The sequence below is a fragment of the Procambarus clarkii genome, chromosome 94, assembly GCF_040958095.1.
Source record: "Procambarus clarkii isolate CNS0578487 chromosome 94, FALCON_Pclarkii_2.0, whole genome shotgun sequence".
Classification (NCBI taxonomy): Eukaryota; Metazoa; Arthropoda; class Malacostraca; order Decapoda; family Cambaridae; genus Procambarus; species Procambarus clarkii.
In genome coordinates this window covers 877,695-891,824 of record NC_091243.1, presented here as the reverse complement: position 1 = coordinate 891,824, position 14,130 = coordinate 877,695, and the positions used below count along the sequence as shown (strand labels likewise).

At 46.4% G+C, this 14,130-nt stretch overlaps 1 protein-coding gene across 4 annotated transcripts in view; it reads left to right on the top strand.

The window, feature by feature from the left end:
* LOC123749065 (uncharacterized) overlaps positions 1 to 14,130 on the top strand; it is a 47,907-nt gene that overhangs the window by 24,507 nt on the left and 9,270 nt on the right. The gene's annotated exons all lie outside the window — the stretch shown is intronic.

The window sequence follows — 14,130 nt, the reverse complement described above, 5'->3', positions numbered from 1 at the left end:
AAATACACACAAAGGGATGAGGTAGCTCAAGCTATTCTCACCCCGTTCAGTACATCGTGTTAATACATACGGTACGGTACGGTAATACGGTACCCCTACTCAAATCTCTGAATATGTTAGACATTAAGCCACTGCACATTCTCTCATGTGTATTATACATATATAAAACACTAAACTATAATGCCAATCCTGATCTCAAAAGCTTCATAGAAGGTTGTAACAGAACCCATGAGCACCACACCAGAAATAAATACAGTTTTGATATTCCTAGAGTACGACTTAATCAAACTAGAAATGCTCTACAAATCAAGGGGCCCAGAATGTGGAATGACCTTCCCAACCATGTTAAAGACTGTACCTCTCTCAACCAGTTTAAGATAAAAACGAAGCTATACCTAATAAATTCCCTGTAACCTACCTTACCCTTCAATTGTCAACCAATGTCTGTTTTTTTTTTTTTTTAAAGAGCGCTGTTTGTCGACATAATTGTATTTGTGCTGCTTTTTCAGCTATGTTTTCATTTCTTGTTTTCATTCTACTCATTATGCTCAATTAGTATTAAGCTTGTCATTTAAGTTTATCATGCCCGAAACGCTTTGCGTAATAGTGGCTTTAGGCATTGTATGTACTAGCTCTACCTATAAGTCAACCAATCTTTGTAAAAATTTATTGTATGTATGTACCTTACCTAAATAATCATTTTATTTTATTTTATTTTATTTTATTTTATTTTATTTTTATTTTTACATAGACACACAACTGAATATTCCAAGAGTGAAGTTTTCTAAGACAGTGTGAAGGCTACACTGATCTGCTTCATCTTTTTTATAAAGTCAGTTTATCCTTTCAAATCCAATCATTCAGTTCATCCAATCATTTAGGATTGGTTTGAGACATGTGAAATATAGCTTATTGGAGGGATCAGCGTACATTGAAAATAGTTGCCTTGCAACATATTTATCACAAGAGGAAAAAGCTATTAGGAAATAAGTTGTTAAAGAATCCCTCTAATCTAACAGCCGCTTTACACTACCGCTCCTTGCCAACCATCGTCTTCCTGACAAAGGTATTAACGGGTCCGTCTAATTACCACAAGCTACACAAGCTTCACAAAGCTTCAGAAAGCTTCCTGGCAATACGTTAGTAATGAATAAATATGATATGATAGGTTAGGCTGACCTAACCTAAACAAACCAAACCTAACCTAACCGACGCTTGGATCGTCGACTTTATTTGGCGTCACCAGCTCTTTATTTTCGTCTAATTTCTTAATAAAAATATACTTTTTCAGATTAAAATTATGTTTTCTCGTGTTGTACATTCAGCACCAACATTATAATGAGTAAATATATCATATTTATTCATTACTAACATAAGCTTTGTGAAGCTTGTGTAGCCTGTGGTAATTAGACGGACTGGTATTAACTGTAAGGGATCTTTCCCATCATTTATCAATCTGTAAATTTCTAGATAACCTTCTCCCCTTAATGAAGATCTGTGGACCCAGGTGTAGCTTTTGGGATGAAGTATTAATAACAGTTAAGGTTGGGAAATCTATGGCCCGTGGGGAGGATTACCTGGCCTTGCAGTTACTTTTTCTTTCGAAGGTTCCTAGGATCAATGTCCCCAGGGGGCCGGTCTGGGACCAGTCGGGTAAGTCAATCAGGCTGTTGGACGCGGCTGTGATTTGTACACATTATATTAAAGCATAAATAATCATCATTGAGAGTCTTAATATTAATAGTCCAAAGTAGCCCAACTTGCTTTTAAACTAACCCAAAAACTCGCAAGTAGCGAAATGAAAATTTTGGAAGCGCGGGGCTCTCAAAAGTAGCCTAATTCGCTACTTGTAGCCCAATCTGGCAACCCTGCGGCCAATACACTTGCCATATACTCTCACTAAACCATTACTAATCTTCTTTTAATGTTTAATCTTCATCTCATCCTCCGCAAAACTTAAGACCTACACAGTGGTATTCTAACCATAATTAATAATAATAACAATAATATACTTATCAAGGGGATTAAAGCTTAAATGAGTTAGTCCAAATTCAATTGGGCACTCGACGCCAGTGGGATCGTGACGTCATTACCCTCATGGCCAATTCTTTTCCCTAGTAACCCACTAAATGGGTTTATAGACTAAAATGTTAATCTAAACACAGTACCCCTCGAGTATGCTAATTTGACCCTCAAGTATGGTGATTTGACCCCCACGCGTAGGTTGAATTAGGGGTCTCGACTTATACCTATAGTTTTTTTTAAGTTTAGTTCATTTATTATGCACCCCATACCCATCTTGTGGGCGGTAGTAAAAAGGGTTACAGAGGCACATAATGGGATAAAGACTGATGAAGATTAAGCTACCCAAGAGGTGGCACGGGCATTAATAGCCCGTAACTATGGAAAAGTGATTGATTGATGAAGATTAAGCCACCCAAAAGGTGGCACGAGCATGAATAACCCGTAAGTGGTGGCCCTTTTGAGCCATTACCAGTATCAACTCTTGATACTGGAGATCTGTGGAGGATAGAGAAGTGTGGTCTAGTTCTTTATATCCCCGTCTACTAGCATTGTTGAGTTGCTGTACTCGTTGCGTGTAATGATGTCGCACAACGAGACCCTTGTTGTGACCCAAATTTTAGATGTGAATAATTTCTCAAGAGTACGGCAACGGAAGTGTTTATATAAGCATGGATGAGTATGTATGGGTCTCTGTGTGGAAGCAAACTGGGCAAAGGCATCTGAGACGCTAGATGTCAGTGAACTCTAGTGTCGCCAGTCATGGGAGCCAGCCGGCACCACCTGGGACACAGGCAGGGGGTACTTCTAGGGCACCAGTGGTGGCTGAAAACTAGAGCTGGAAGCAGTCTTGCCCGCAAGAGTAGCCGTGGGCAGCGGGCAGGCTACAACAGTCAAGGATCACACCATCTGGTCCACCATTTGGTCCGGGAGACATCTCCCATCACGCAGGGTGCAGTCGCACCTCCACAGATCTCCAGTATCATCTATTGATGCTGGTGATGGCTCAAAAGGGCCACCACTTACGAGCTATTCATGCCTGTGCCACCTTTTGGGTGGCTTCATCTTCATCTTAACACATTCACAAGGGAGACATCTCCCGTCATGCAGGGTGCATTCGCACCTCCACAGATCTCCAGTATCAGCTCTTGATACTGGTAATGGCTTAAAATGGCCACCACTTACGGGCTATTTATGCCCATGCCACCTTTTGGGTTGCTTCATCTTCATCTTAACACATTCATAAGGGAGACATCTCCCGTCATGCAGGGTGCATTCGCACCTCCACAGATCTCCAGTATCAGCTCTTGATACTGGTAATGGCTCAAAAGGGCCACCACTTACGGGCTATTCATGCCCGTGCCACCTTTAGGGTGGCTTAATCTTCATCAATCAATCAAATTGACCAGACAGCGACCATTTGGTCACCACTTGGTCCGGGAGACATCTCCCGTCACGCAGGGTGCAGTTGCGCCTCCACAGATCTCCAGTATCATCTTTTGATACTGGTAATGGCTCGAAAGGGCCACCACTTACGGGCTATTCATGCCCGTGAAACCTCTTGGGTGGCTTAATCTTCATCAATCATCAATCCATCTGGTCACCATTTGGTCCGGGAGACATCTCCCGTCATGCAGGGTGCAGTCGCGCCTCCACAGATCTCCAGTATCAGCTCTTGATACTGGTAATGGCTCAAAAGAGCCACCACTTACGGGCTATTCATGCCCGTGCCACCTCTTGGGTGGCTTAATCTTCATCTATCAATCAGTCAAGGAACACGTGGACACAGTTTATCTCCTGCTCCACCACGGTACTCGCCTGCAAGGGGCACAACAGAGTACCACCAGAACCAGGGTACCGGTAGATGGTATGCCCGGGGAATGGGGTACACAAGCTGCAGGTAATGTACCCCCATCACCGGGGAAGAGAATACACTATTACCTAGTATCCCAACCCGTCCTCTACTCAAGTCCATTACATCCAGCGTTCGACCCCACAGACGCATTCATAAATTTGTACATGCTGTTCACTCAAATGGGGAATCTAATCAAATATAAATTAATATTATAATATATTAGCAGATTGTGTATATATAGTGTTGGGGTTGTCACCTCTCTTCTCTCTAGTCTGGGGTGAGCAATAGTTACGCTCAAGGTAACTCACCGTAGCCCTGCGGGTCTTCCCTCGATCCTCACGGCGCCACTGCACGCCAGGAGAGTCTCCCAGTCAATCTTAACGGCCTCTTATTAAGAAAGAGTGAGAACACGACTCGTTCACCTCGACTGTCGTGTGCCCTCCCCAACAATAGGGCTCTACGGTTAAACACAAGATCGCCAACTGGTGTTTAAGGTGGCCAGTAACACCATCAGTGGACTGGTGTATTCAGTGGTAGCCTTGGCAAGGTCACACTCAAAGATCAGGAATCAGGCAGGTACTTATTGTTATCACTCTATGTTTACCAGTATCCTATAGCCACAAGATCAATGGAGGGGATGATAAAAACACTAAGATAGTTTTGTATTTTACTTAAAATGTATGAAAGATGTCACAAGGCCACACAATAATCGATAAATCAACTGATCCTGACTCGGCCGGTAATTCCCACGGATATTATGCGACCGCAAGAGGGCAACACTCTCCCCTCCTCATCAAGTGTCAAGAACCAGCTGATCGCGTGGCCTCTCCGCGCGAACTTTGCTTGTTTTCTAGATTCGCTGTTTCGTTAAATTCTCCAATATTACTAGAAACTCGCCCACTCGATATTTGCACAAATAAACCGTATTACTCAGTTACACTGTACTCAGGCTCAAACAGTCTTTTCTACAATCAATTCTACAATGATTCACTGTAATGGTCTTACACTGTTATTTATCCAACAATATATTATGAAATATTAACACTGGAGTTTTCAGTACTTTCTCTCGTTGGCGATAACGCAATAATTCACTGTACTCACAAATGATTATTCACTGAATGAACATAGACATATATATGGTATATAAATCAATCATCAATACATGGAAAATATATATAGTTTCTGGGCACATAGCCTAACCTCCAAATACTGGCATAATATTATATATAATTCACCACTATATGTTCATATCAAAATCTATAGAAAGATATACACAACACAGTAAATTTATCACTGGTTCCTGGTGCCTGTACACACCAATAATCAACATGAATATTACAAGTACTCTTGATAGTACTGTCTAGCACACTGGTGCTTTACCATGACATAGGTGAGACTTGCTCACGACATATAAAATCTTCGGGCTAGATAATATAGCCAAATAATATAGCTAACTAAAGGGGAATGGGGAGGGAACTAGAACCACCTACTTCACCCTATCCTCCGATGAGAGTCGAGATGTAGCTCCTGGTCCTCGTGTCGGGAACGCCCCCACACTACACGTCGTCGTGTCCTACCAGAGCCTCTCGTCGTCCCACCGTTTAGCGCGTCGTCTCCGTGCCTCCTCACTGCAGGTCCGTCCTCCTCCTTGACTTCTTGAAGGTTGGAGTCGGTCTCCTGGCCGTCGTCTTCTCCCAGCAACGGCTGTCGCCTACGTCTCAGCTACAGTCGTCCGGTTTCCCCAAATAGTCCTCTCTTCCTCAGCTACCCAGTGGCTCTGTCAGCCACTACGCTGTCACGAACTGGTGAATTGCCACAGACGTCAACATACGTCACTGCACGGCTTCACTGCTACTGGCACAGTACCTGACTGGAGCACTTGTTGCTCAAATAACCGTCAATTCCCTCTTCTGGTTCAACACATGAACTAGGGAAGACTTCTCAGAGTACTGGCGAACTTCCGATGACGCGTAAATCCACGGTAGTGGGAAACAGCTGTCCGACAGATAGGACCACTCGTCTCACGTCCGACCTCTATGACGTGTCGTGTATGACTGCTGGAGCCAGCCCGGCGCGCTGGCCGGACCCCCTTCCTTCGTGACGTCACTTTCGCTACGGGAAGTTTTCATTGGCTCCCGGTGCCACACTGCTGTCGGTGACCAATCCGGTGCCACTGACGTCACACGGTTTTGGCGGGAGATCAGAGAAGCCAGCGCCATCTTGGCTCCCTAAAGGGCCTAAACCACAGGCCAAAATATTATTATTTCACAAATTTCTCGGCTCTCCGAGAACACTTCACTCTCTCCCATATATCAAATTGTAGCCTGCAACGTAGAGAACGCTTGGGAAAAGTAGACATGACTCTTACTGCAGGCGTGGGAGAATTATAAGGGGGGGAACACCGTCACATACCCCTCCCCTTAAAATAAGAGTCATGTCTCGTTAGTGTATGCGGGATAGGGCGTCCGCTACTACGTCGTCCTTCCCCTTTATGTGCTTGACCTTGATCCTTGTCCGACTCTCAGTGCGGGCGAGACTGGCGCCGTTCGCCCTGGACCACTTACTTTCCTCCTCCGGGAGTTCTCGGTCCCTCAGTACACTCAGACCCGTCTTCCGCTGGGTTTCTCGGGTATCCGTTCCGTCCTGCTTGTCGGCTCTACCTTCCACAGTGAAGAAAGGTCTCAGGCGGCCTGCGTGACACACCTGTTTCTTTCGGGGTCCATCCGGCTTCCCGATCTCGTACGACACTGGACCCAACCGTCGCAGCACTCGGTATGGTCTCTTGAACCGCGACCTGGTCACTCTACCTTTACCTGGCAGCACAACCAATACTTTGGATCCGGCCTGAACATTCCTCTGCGCAGCTCTCCTGTTGTACCACTCCGACATCTTACGTTGCGCCTTCTTCAGGAGTTTCCTAGCCAGTTTCTTCGCTCGAGTGAGACGTTCTCTGAACTTCTGGACATATTTATTCACCGTTCCCACGGTTGCTCCTGGCGTCCATCGTTCCCTCATCATAGATAGCACGGCATATATAATATAGATAAATGGAAAGTAAGCCTTCTCAGGACCCACACGTCCTCCTTCGGCCTTACTAACCAATTCGGGGACCTCCCCCTGCTGTAACTCTCCGAGACGAGTGCGGCTTACCCCTGGAGAACTGGTGAGTGTCACCTGCAACTCACCATTCGGGCTACTCTCGCCCTCCACTCGTTCTCTGGGTCCTACGCAGAGGTGATCTGTTCCCAGGCTGTCAGTCGACTCCTCAGCCCCATCAGATCCACAACCTCCTGGCTCTTCGCATTGTCTCGGTGTCACAGTACAAACGGGGATCGCCACCGGTGCGATTCCCTTCTCGTCCCCACAGACGTTCGAATCTTCGCCTGTCTCCTCGTGTTGTTCTGGGCACTCTTCGCCTTTCACGAGATGCGGGAGGACATATCCTCCACACGCGTCATTCCCCAAGATGACCTGCGCCTCCATCTTGGGCATTGATGTACAGACTCCCACCTCTAGGGTCTGGCAGCCATATTCGGAATTTAAAGTTACCTGGTGTAGGGGCATCCTCACTGGGCCTCCCACAGTGGTCACACTTGCTACCCCCACACTGGTACTTTCGTAACCCTCGGGGAACAGGGTCTCACTCACCAGGGTAAAGTCAGCCCCGGTGTCTCTTAGCATCTTCACTGGGATGGGGTCTGCGTCCCCCATCCTTACGGTTCCTTGACACACGAATGGGTGAACTTGCTTCTCCCCACTCAGCGCGGGTTCATCCCGCACTCTCTCGGCCCTCTGGTCCTCGAACATCACTAAAGCAACGTGTCCCCGCTGTTTAGGGCGTCTGCATTCCCGCGCGACGTGTCCGGGTATTCCGCAGTTGTAGCAGCGGCCCCTCGGCGGAGACCATCCGCCACCGCTCGCCTTAGCACTGCCTCCAGAGACCGTCACACCCTGTGTCTTTCCCGCCTCACTTGTCGTTTCTTTCCCTGCAGTAACAGTTCCCGAGCTCTCAGCTTGGTTCTCCCCTATCGGTTCTACAGCACCTTTTGTTCCTCGGGTGTTCCAACTTGAGAAATGGGACTTGGGAGAACTCGTTCCTGCCCTCCATCCATCCGTCCTTCTATAACTCCGATCGTTTCCGACGTATGCGGGTGGTCGGTTCTGTCCCTCTCGGCGTGGGCGTAGGGCTTCCTCTAGCATGTCGGCCCGGTCAGCTGCGGCCCTCAGGTCCTTTATGTCCGCCTCCTTTACCCTCATCCTGATCTCAGGAGAGAGCACGGACATAAACTTTTCCATGGCCATTAGTTCCTTGACCTCTTCGACCGACCTTGCTTCTTCAGAGTCCAGCCACTTAAGGAGCTTTCTTTCAATGTCCCTCGCCGTCTCCGCATACGATTTTCCTGGCAACCGGGTACATTCTCTAAACCTCTTTCTGTAACACTCTGGCGTGAGCTTAAAGGAACGGAGCACAGCTCGTTTTACCGCATCGTAGTTAGTGCATTCTTGGAAGTCGAGCATGGTGAAGGCTTGGCGAGCTTCCCTGTGAGCCTTCCTTGGACCAACTCCGCCCACTCCGCCCTCGGCCACCTCTTCATAGCAGCAACTCTCTCAAAGTGATCGAAGAAACTTTCGGCTTCACTAGGCACAAAGACCGGCAGGTCTCGTTCCCTCACTCGTCGGTCTTCCTGTGGCGGGGTAGGGGCACCTAGTCCCAGTTCAGCTCGCTTCAGCTCCACCTCCTGGTTGGCTTCTATTTCCATTTGTCTCAGCCTAACTTCTTGCTCTCGTTCTTCCCGGCGTAGCTGTGCTTCTCGTTCTTGCTCTTCCCGGCGCAGCTGTGCTTCTCGTTCCTCACGCTTCGTCTGTGCTTCTCGCTCCTGTTCTTCCCGGCGCAGCTGTGCTTCTCGCTCCTGTTCTTCCCGGCGCAGCTGTGCTTCTCGCTCTTGCTCTTCCCGGCGCAGCTGTGCTTCTCGCTCCTCACGCTTCATCTGTGCTTCTCGCTCTTCTCTGCGCTGCTGAGCCTCTGCTTCTCGCTCTTCTCTGCGCTGCTGTGCCTCTGCTTCTCGCTCTTCTTTGCGCTGCTGTGCCTCTAGCTGCAGCTTCATTATTTCCAGCTTAATGCTGTGCCTGCTGCCGCTGGATCCCCTGCTGCTTCCACCAATACTCAGGTGTTCACCCTCACTGGCAGGTGTTTGGGGCCGTTCCTCCCCCAAAGCTTCGTCTCGAGCCTTTAGCTGAGCCATTATCTCTAGTCTTCTTTCACCAACTCGGGCAGATTTCAGCTTTATTCCAAAATGATCCGCTATAGCCTGTAACTGTGCCTTGGTGCACTCTTCCAGCACCTGTTCGTCTCTAGAGTCAATAAACCTCGCTACTTTATCATCCTCCATCTTGTGCTACGAGTGTTAACCTGCACCTGATCTCTAACACCACTGCCAAGTACCACTGCAACCTTTGCTCCGATATATATCCTGGCAAGGTCGCCAATGTTGGGGTTTCACCACTCTATTATTCTCTACCCTTACTCTGGGGTGAGCAATAGTTACGCTCAAGGTAACTCACCGTAGCCCTGCGGGTCTTCCCTCGATCCTCACGGCGCCACTGCACGCCAGGAGAGTCTCCCAGTCAATCTTAACGGCCTCTTATTAAGAAAGAGTGAGAACACGACTCGTTCACCTCGACTGTCGTGTGCCCTCCCCAACAATAGGGCTCTACGGTTAAACACAAGATCGCCAACTGGTGTTTAAGGTGGCCAGTAACACCATCAGTGGACTGGTGTATTCAGTGGTAGCCTTGGCAAGGTCACACTCAAAGATCAGGAATCAGGCAGGTACTTATTGTTATCACTCTATGTTTACCAGTATCCTATAGCCACAAGATCAATGGAGGGGATGATAAAAACACTAAGATAGTTTTGTATTTTACTTAAAATGTATGAAAGATGTCACAAGGCCACACAATAATCGATAAATCAACTGATCCTGACTCGGCCGGTAATTCCCACGGATATTATGCGACCGCAAGAGGGCAACACTCTCCCCTCCTCATCAAGTGTCAAGAACCAGCTGATCGCGTGGCCTCTCCGCGCGAACTTTGCTTGTTTTCTAGATTCGCTGTTTCGTTAAATTCTCCAATATTACTAGAAACTCGCCCACTCGATATTTGCACAAATAAACCGTATTACTCAGTTACACTGTACTCAGGCTCAAACAGTCTTTTCTACAATCAATTCTACAATGATTCACTGTAATGGTCTTACACTGTTATTTATCCAACAATATATTATGAAATATTAACACTGGAGTTTTCAGTACTTTCTCTCGTTGGCGATAACGCAATAATTCACTGTACTCACAAATGATTATTCACTGAATGAACATAGACATATATATGGTATATAAATCAATCATCAATACATGGAAAATATATATAGTTTCTGGGCACATAGCCTAACCTCCAAATACTGGCATAATATTATATATAATTCACCACTATATGTTCATATCAAAATCTATAGAAAGATATACACAACACAGTAAATTTATCACTGGTTCCTGGTGCCTGTACACACCAATAATCAACATGAATATTACAAGTACTCTTGATAGTACTGTCTAGCACACTGGTGCTTTACCATGACATAGGTGAGACTTGCTCACGACATATAAAATCTTCGGGCTAGATAATATAGCCAAATAATATAGCTAACTAAAGGGGAATGGGGAGGGAACTAGAACCACCTACTTCACCCTATCCTCCGATGAGAGTCGAGATGTAGCTCCTGGTCCTCGTGTCGGGAACGCCCCCACACTACACGTCGTCGTGTCCTACCAGAGCCTCTCGTCGTCCCACCGTTTAGCGCGTCGTCTCCGTGCCTCCTCACTGCAGGTCCGTCCTCCTCCTTGACTTCTTGAAGGTTGGAGTCGGTCTCCTGGCCGTCGTCTTCTCCCAGCAACGGCTGTCGCCTACGTCTCAGCTACAGTCGTCCGGTTTCCCCAAATAGTCCTCTCTTCCTCAGCTACCCAGTGGCTCTGTCAGCCACTACGCTGTCACGAACTGGTGAATTGCCACAGACGTCAACATACGTCACTGCACGGCTTCACTGCTACTGGCACAGTACCTGACTGGAGCACTTGTTGCTCAAATAACCGTCAATTCCCTCTTCTGGTTCAACACATGAACTAGGGAAGACTTCTCAGAGTACTGGCGAACTTCCGATGACGCGTAAATCCACGGTAGTGGGAAACAGCTGTCCGACAGATAGGACCACTCGTCTCACGTCCGACCTCTATGACGTGTCGTGTATGACTGCTGGAGCCAGCCCGGCGCGCTGGCCGGACCCCCTTCCTTCGTGACGTCACTTTCGCTACGGGAAGTTTTCATTGGCTCCCGGTGCCACACTGCTGTCGGTGACCAATCCGGTGCCACTGACGTCACACGGTTTTGGCGGGAGATCAGAGAAGCCAGCGCCATCTTGGCTCCCTAAAGGGCCTAAACCACAGGCCAAAATATTATTATTTCACAAATTTCTCGGCTCTCCGAGAACACTTCACTCTCTCCCATATATCAAATTGTAGCCTGCAACGTAGAGAACGCTTGGGAAAAGTAGACATGACTCTTACTGCAGGCGTGGGAGAATTATAAGGGGGGGAACACCGTCACAATAGGCATAGGTTAGATTAGGTGTTTAGGTTCTGTTGGCGATTATTTGTATTTTTAGTACGTGGGTGAACTATTTACAGCGTTGTGGTTCGAACAAAATTCGTCAGTGAAGCACTTGTTCCGGAAGTGTTCGAACGAAATCAGTTGTGAGTCGTGTGTTACAGCCCGTCCTCCAAACAAAGATCCAAAAGTGATTCCATGCACCCGCCAAACCCCCTGTTTATGAATGAAAAGCGGTTTACACACGACTCACAACTGATTTCGTTCGAACACTTCCGGAACAAGTGCTTCACTGACGAGTTTTGTTCGAACCACATCGCTATAAATGCTTCACCCACGTACTACAAATGCAAATAATCACCAACCGAACCTAAACACCTAACCTAACCTAACCTATGCCTATATATGTACAATATGCTAATATATTTTAATATTAATTTATATTTGAGAAAATTCTTGTTCTGAATGAACAGCATGTTAAAATTTATGAATGCGTCTGTGGGGTCGACCTCTGGATGTAATGGACTTGAGTCGAGGACGGGTTGTGTGTAAACCGTTTTTCATTCATAAACAGGGGGTTTGGCGGGTGCATGGAATCACTTTTGGGTCTTTGTTTGGAGGACGGGCTGATCCCGGTAGTACAGTCGAGTTCGTTCTCGACTCACATTCGAGAATTCTGGGTTCGAATCCTTTGCCGGACCGAAATGGGTGGATGCCTATCACCGAATGCGCCTGTTCACCTAGCAGTAAATATAGGTACTCAGGAGATGGTCAGCTTGTTGTGGGGTTGCATCCTGGGCGCGGATGCAACCGCTGTAAATCTGCTGTTGTTAGGTATCAGCCTGACATCTGACCCTAACACACTGTGGCTCAGGATGGACACGGAAGCACCTGCGTCCACCAAGGTGGTATGTATTGTGCCATGTACCGTACACACTTGGTAATTAGGTGGGAGAAACAACTTACACTGCCAGGCCAAGTGACCGCCGTCACCACACAGCTTACACACCAAACAGCCAAAGCTCAACCCCCGCAAGCACAATTAGGTGAGTACACCAAAGTCCTCAAGGAAATTGACAGGGTAGACAAGGATGGGTTATTTAACACGGGTGGCACACGCACAAGGGGACACAGGTGGAAGCTCAGTACCCAAATGAGCCACAGAGACATCAGAAAGAACTTTTTCAGTGAAAGAGTAGTTAGTAAATGGAATGCTCTAGGAAGTGATGTGGTGGAGGCTGACTCCATACACAGTTTCAAATGTAGATATGATAGAGCTCGAGAAGCTCAGCAATCTGTACACTAGTAGATTGACGGTTGAGAGGCGGGACCACAACCCCCGCAAGTACAACTAGGTTAGTACACACACACACACACACACACACACACACACACACACACACACACACACACACACACACACACACACACACACACACACACACACACACACACAGTTTGATAGTTTCACCTCATTGTGCTTCACTCACACTGTATCTTGTGCTACCCACTCGCCCAGTATTAGTACTTACGACATTCAACTTCACCAGAGTAATCAGTACCATCAGTTATTACGTTGAACTCAAATTTTGCTACAATATACCTATTAAAATCTTACCTTATGTTAGCTTAAGGACCTGCCCGAAACACTATGCGTCTTAGTGGCTTTACAAGAATGTAAGAACAATGTTATGTACTCTCACAACCCAATGCACCTTCTTGTATTTAAATAAATAAAATAAATAAATAAACATACGTTCCCTCCACCCCCCCCCCCCCAGGCCGGTGCCACATGCAGCCAACAACAGCTGCCTGGGAGGCCAATGACCCAGATCTAAGTGCTTGAGTGACACTGAGAAGTCTAAGAAATAAAATTAACGAATTAAATGCTCTTGTCAGCACAGAAAAAAAGAATATTGCACATGCCGAAACATGGATGAATGTAGAAAATGGAGGACTATTAGCTGAACATAAAATAAATGGATTTAAACTATATCAGATATATTAGACGAGGGGGAGTAGCCATGTATGTTGGGGACAACTTGAAATGTAGTCTCAAAGAGGGAATAAAAACTGAGCCACACACAGAAACTATTTGGATAGAATTAAAAGAAAGCAAATATTATAATAGGAGTTATATATAGGCCACCAAATTTAGACAGAATGGAAGCAAAGGATCTATGGAATGAAATATCTAGAGCATCTAGATCTAACAGTATTTGTCATAGGTGACTTTAACTTTAGTGGAATAAACTGGTTGAACAAAACGGAATAGTGAAGCAGAAGATTTTCTAGAATTAATTGAAGATTGTTTTCTTACGCAACACATTAAGGAACCAACGCGGGAAAATATTTTAGATTTAGTGTTAACTAACAGGGAAACACAAATTAATGACATCGAAATAGGGAGTGAGCTAGGGAACAGTGATCAGAGAAGTCAGATTTAGCATAGAATGGAATAGACCTGTAAGAGAAAATTCTGTTAAAGTGCCAGATTTTCGAAAAGCTGATTTTAATAGCCTAATAAATTTTTTGGGTCAAATAGATTGGGAAGTCTTGGGTATGGGGTGTGGGCCGGTCTTGGAGCGAGA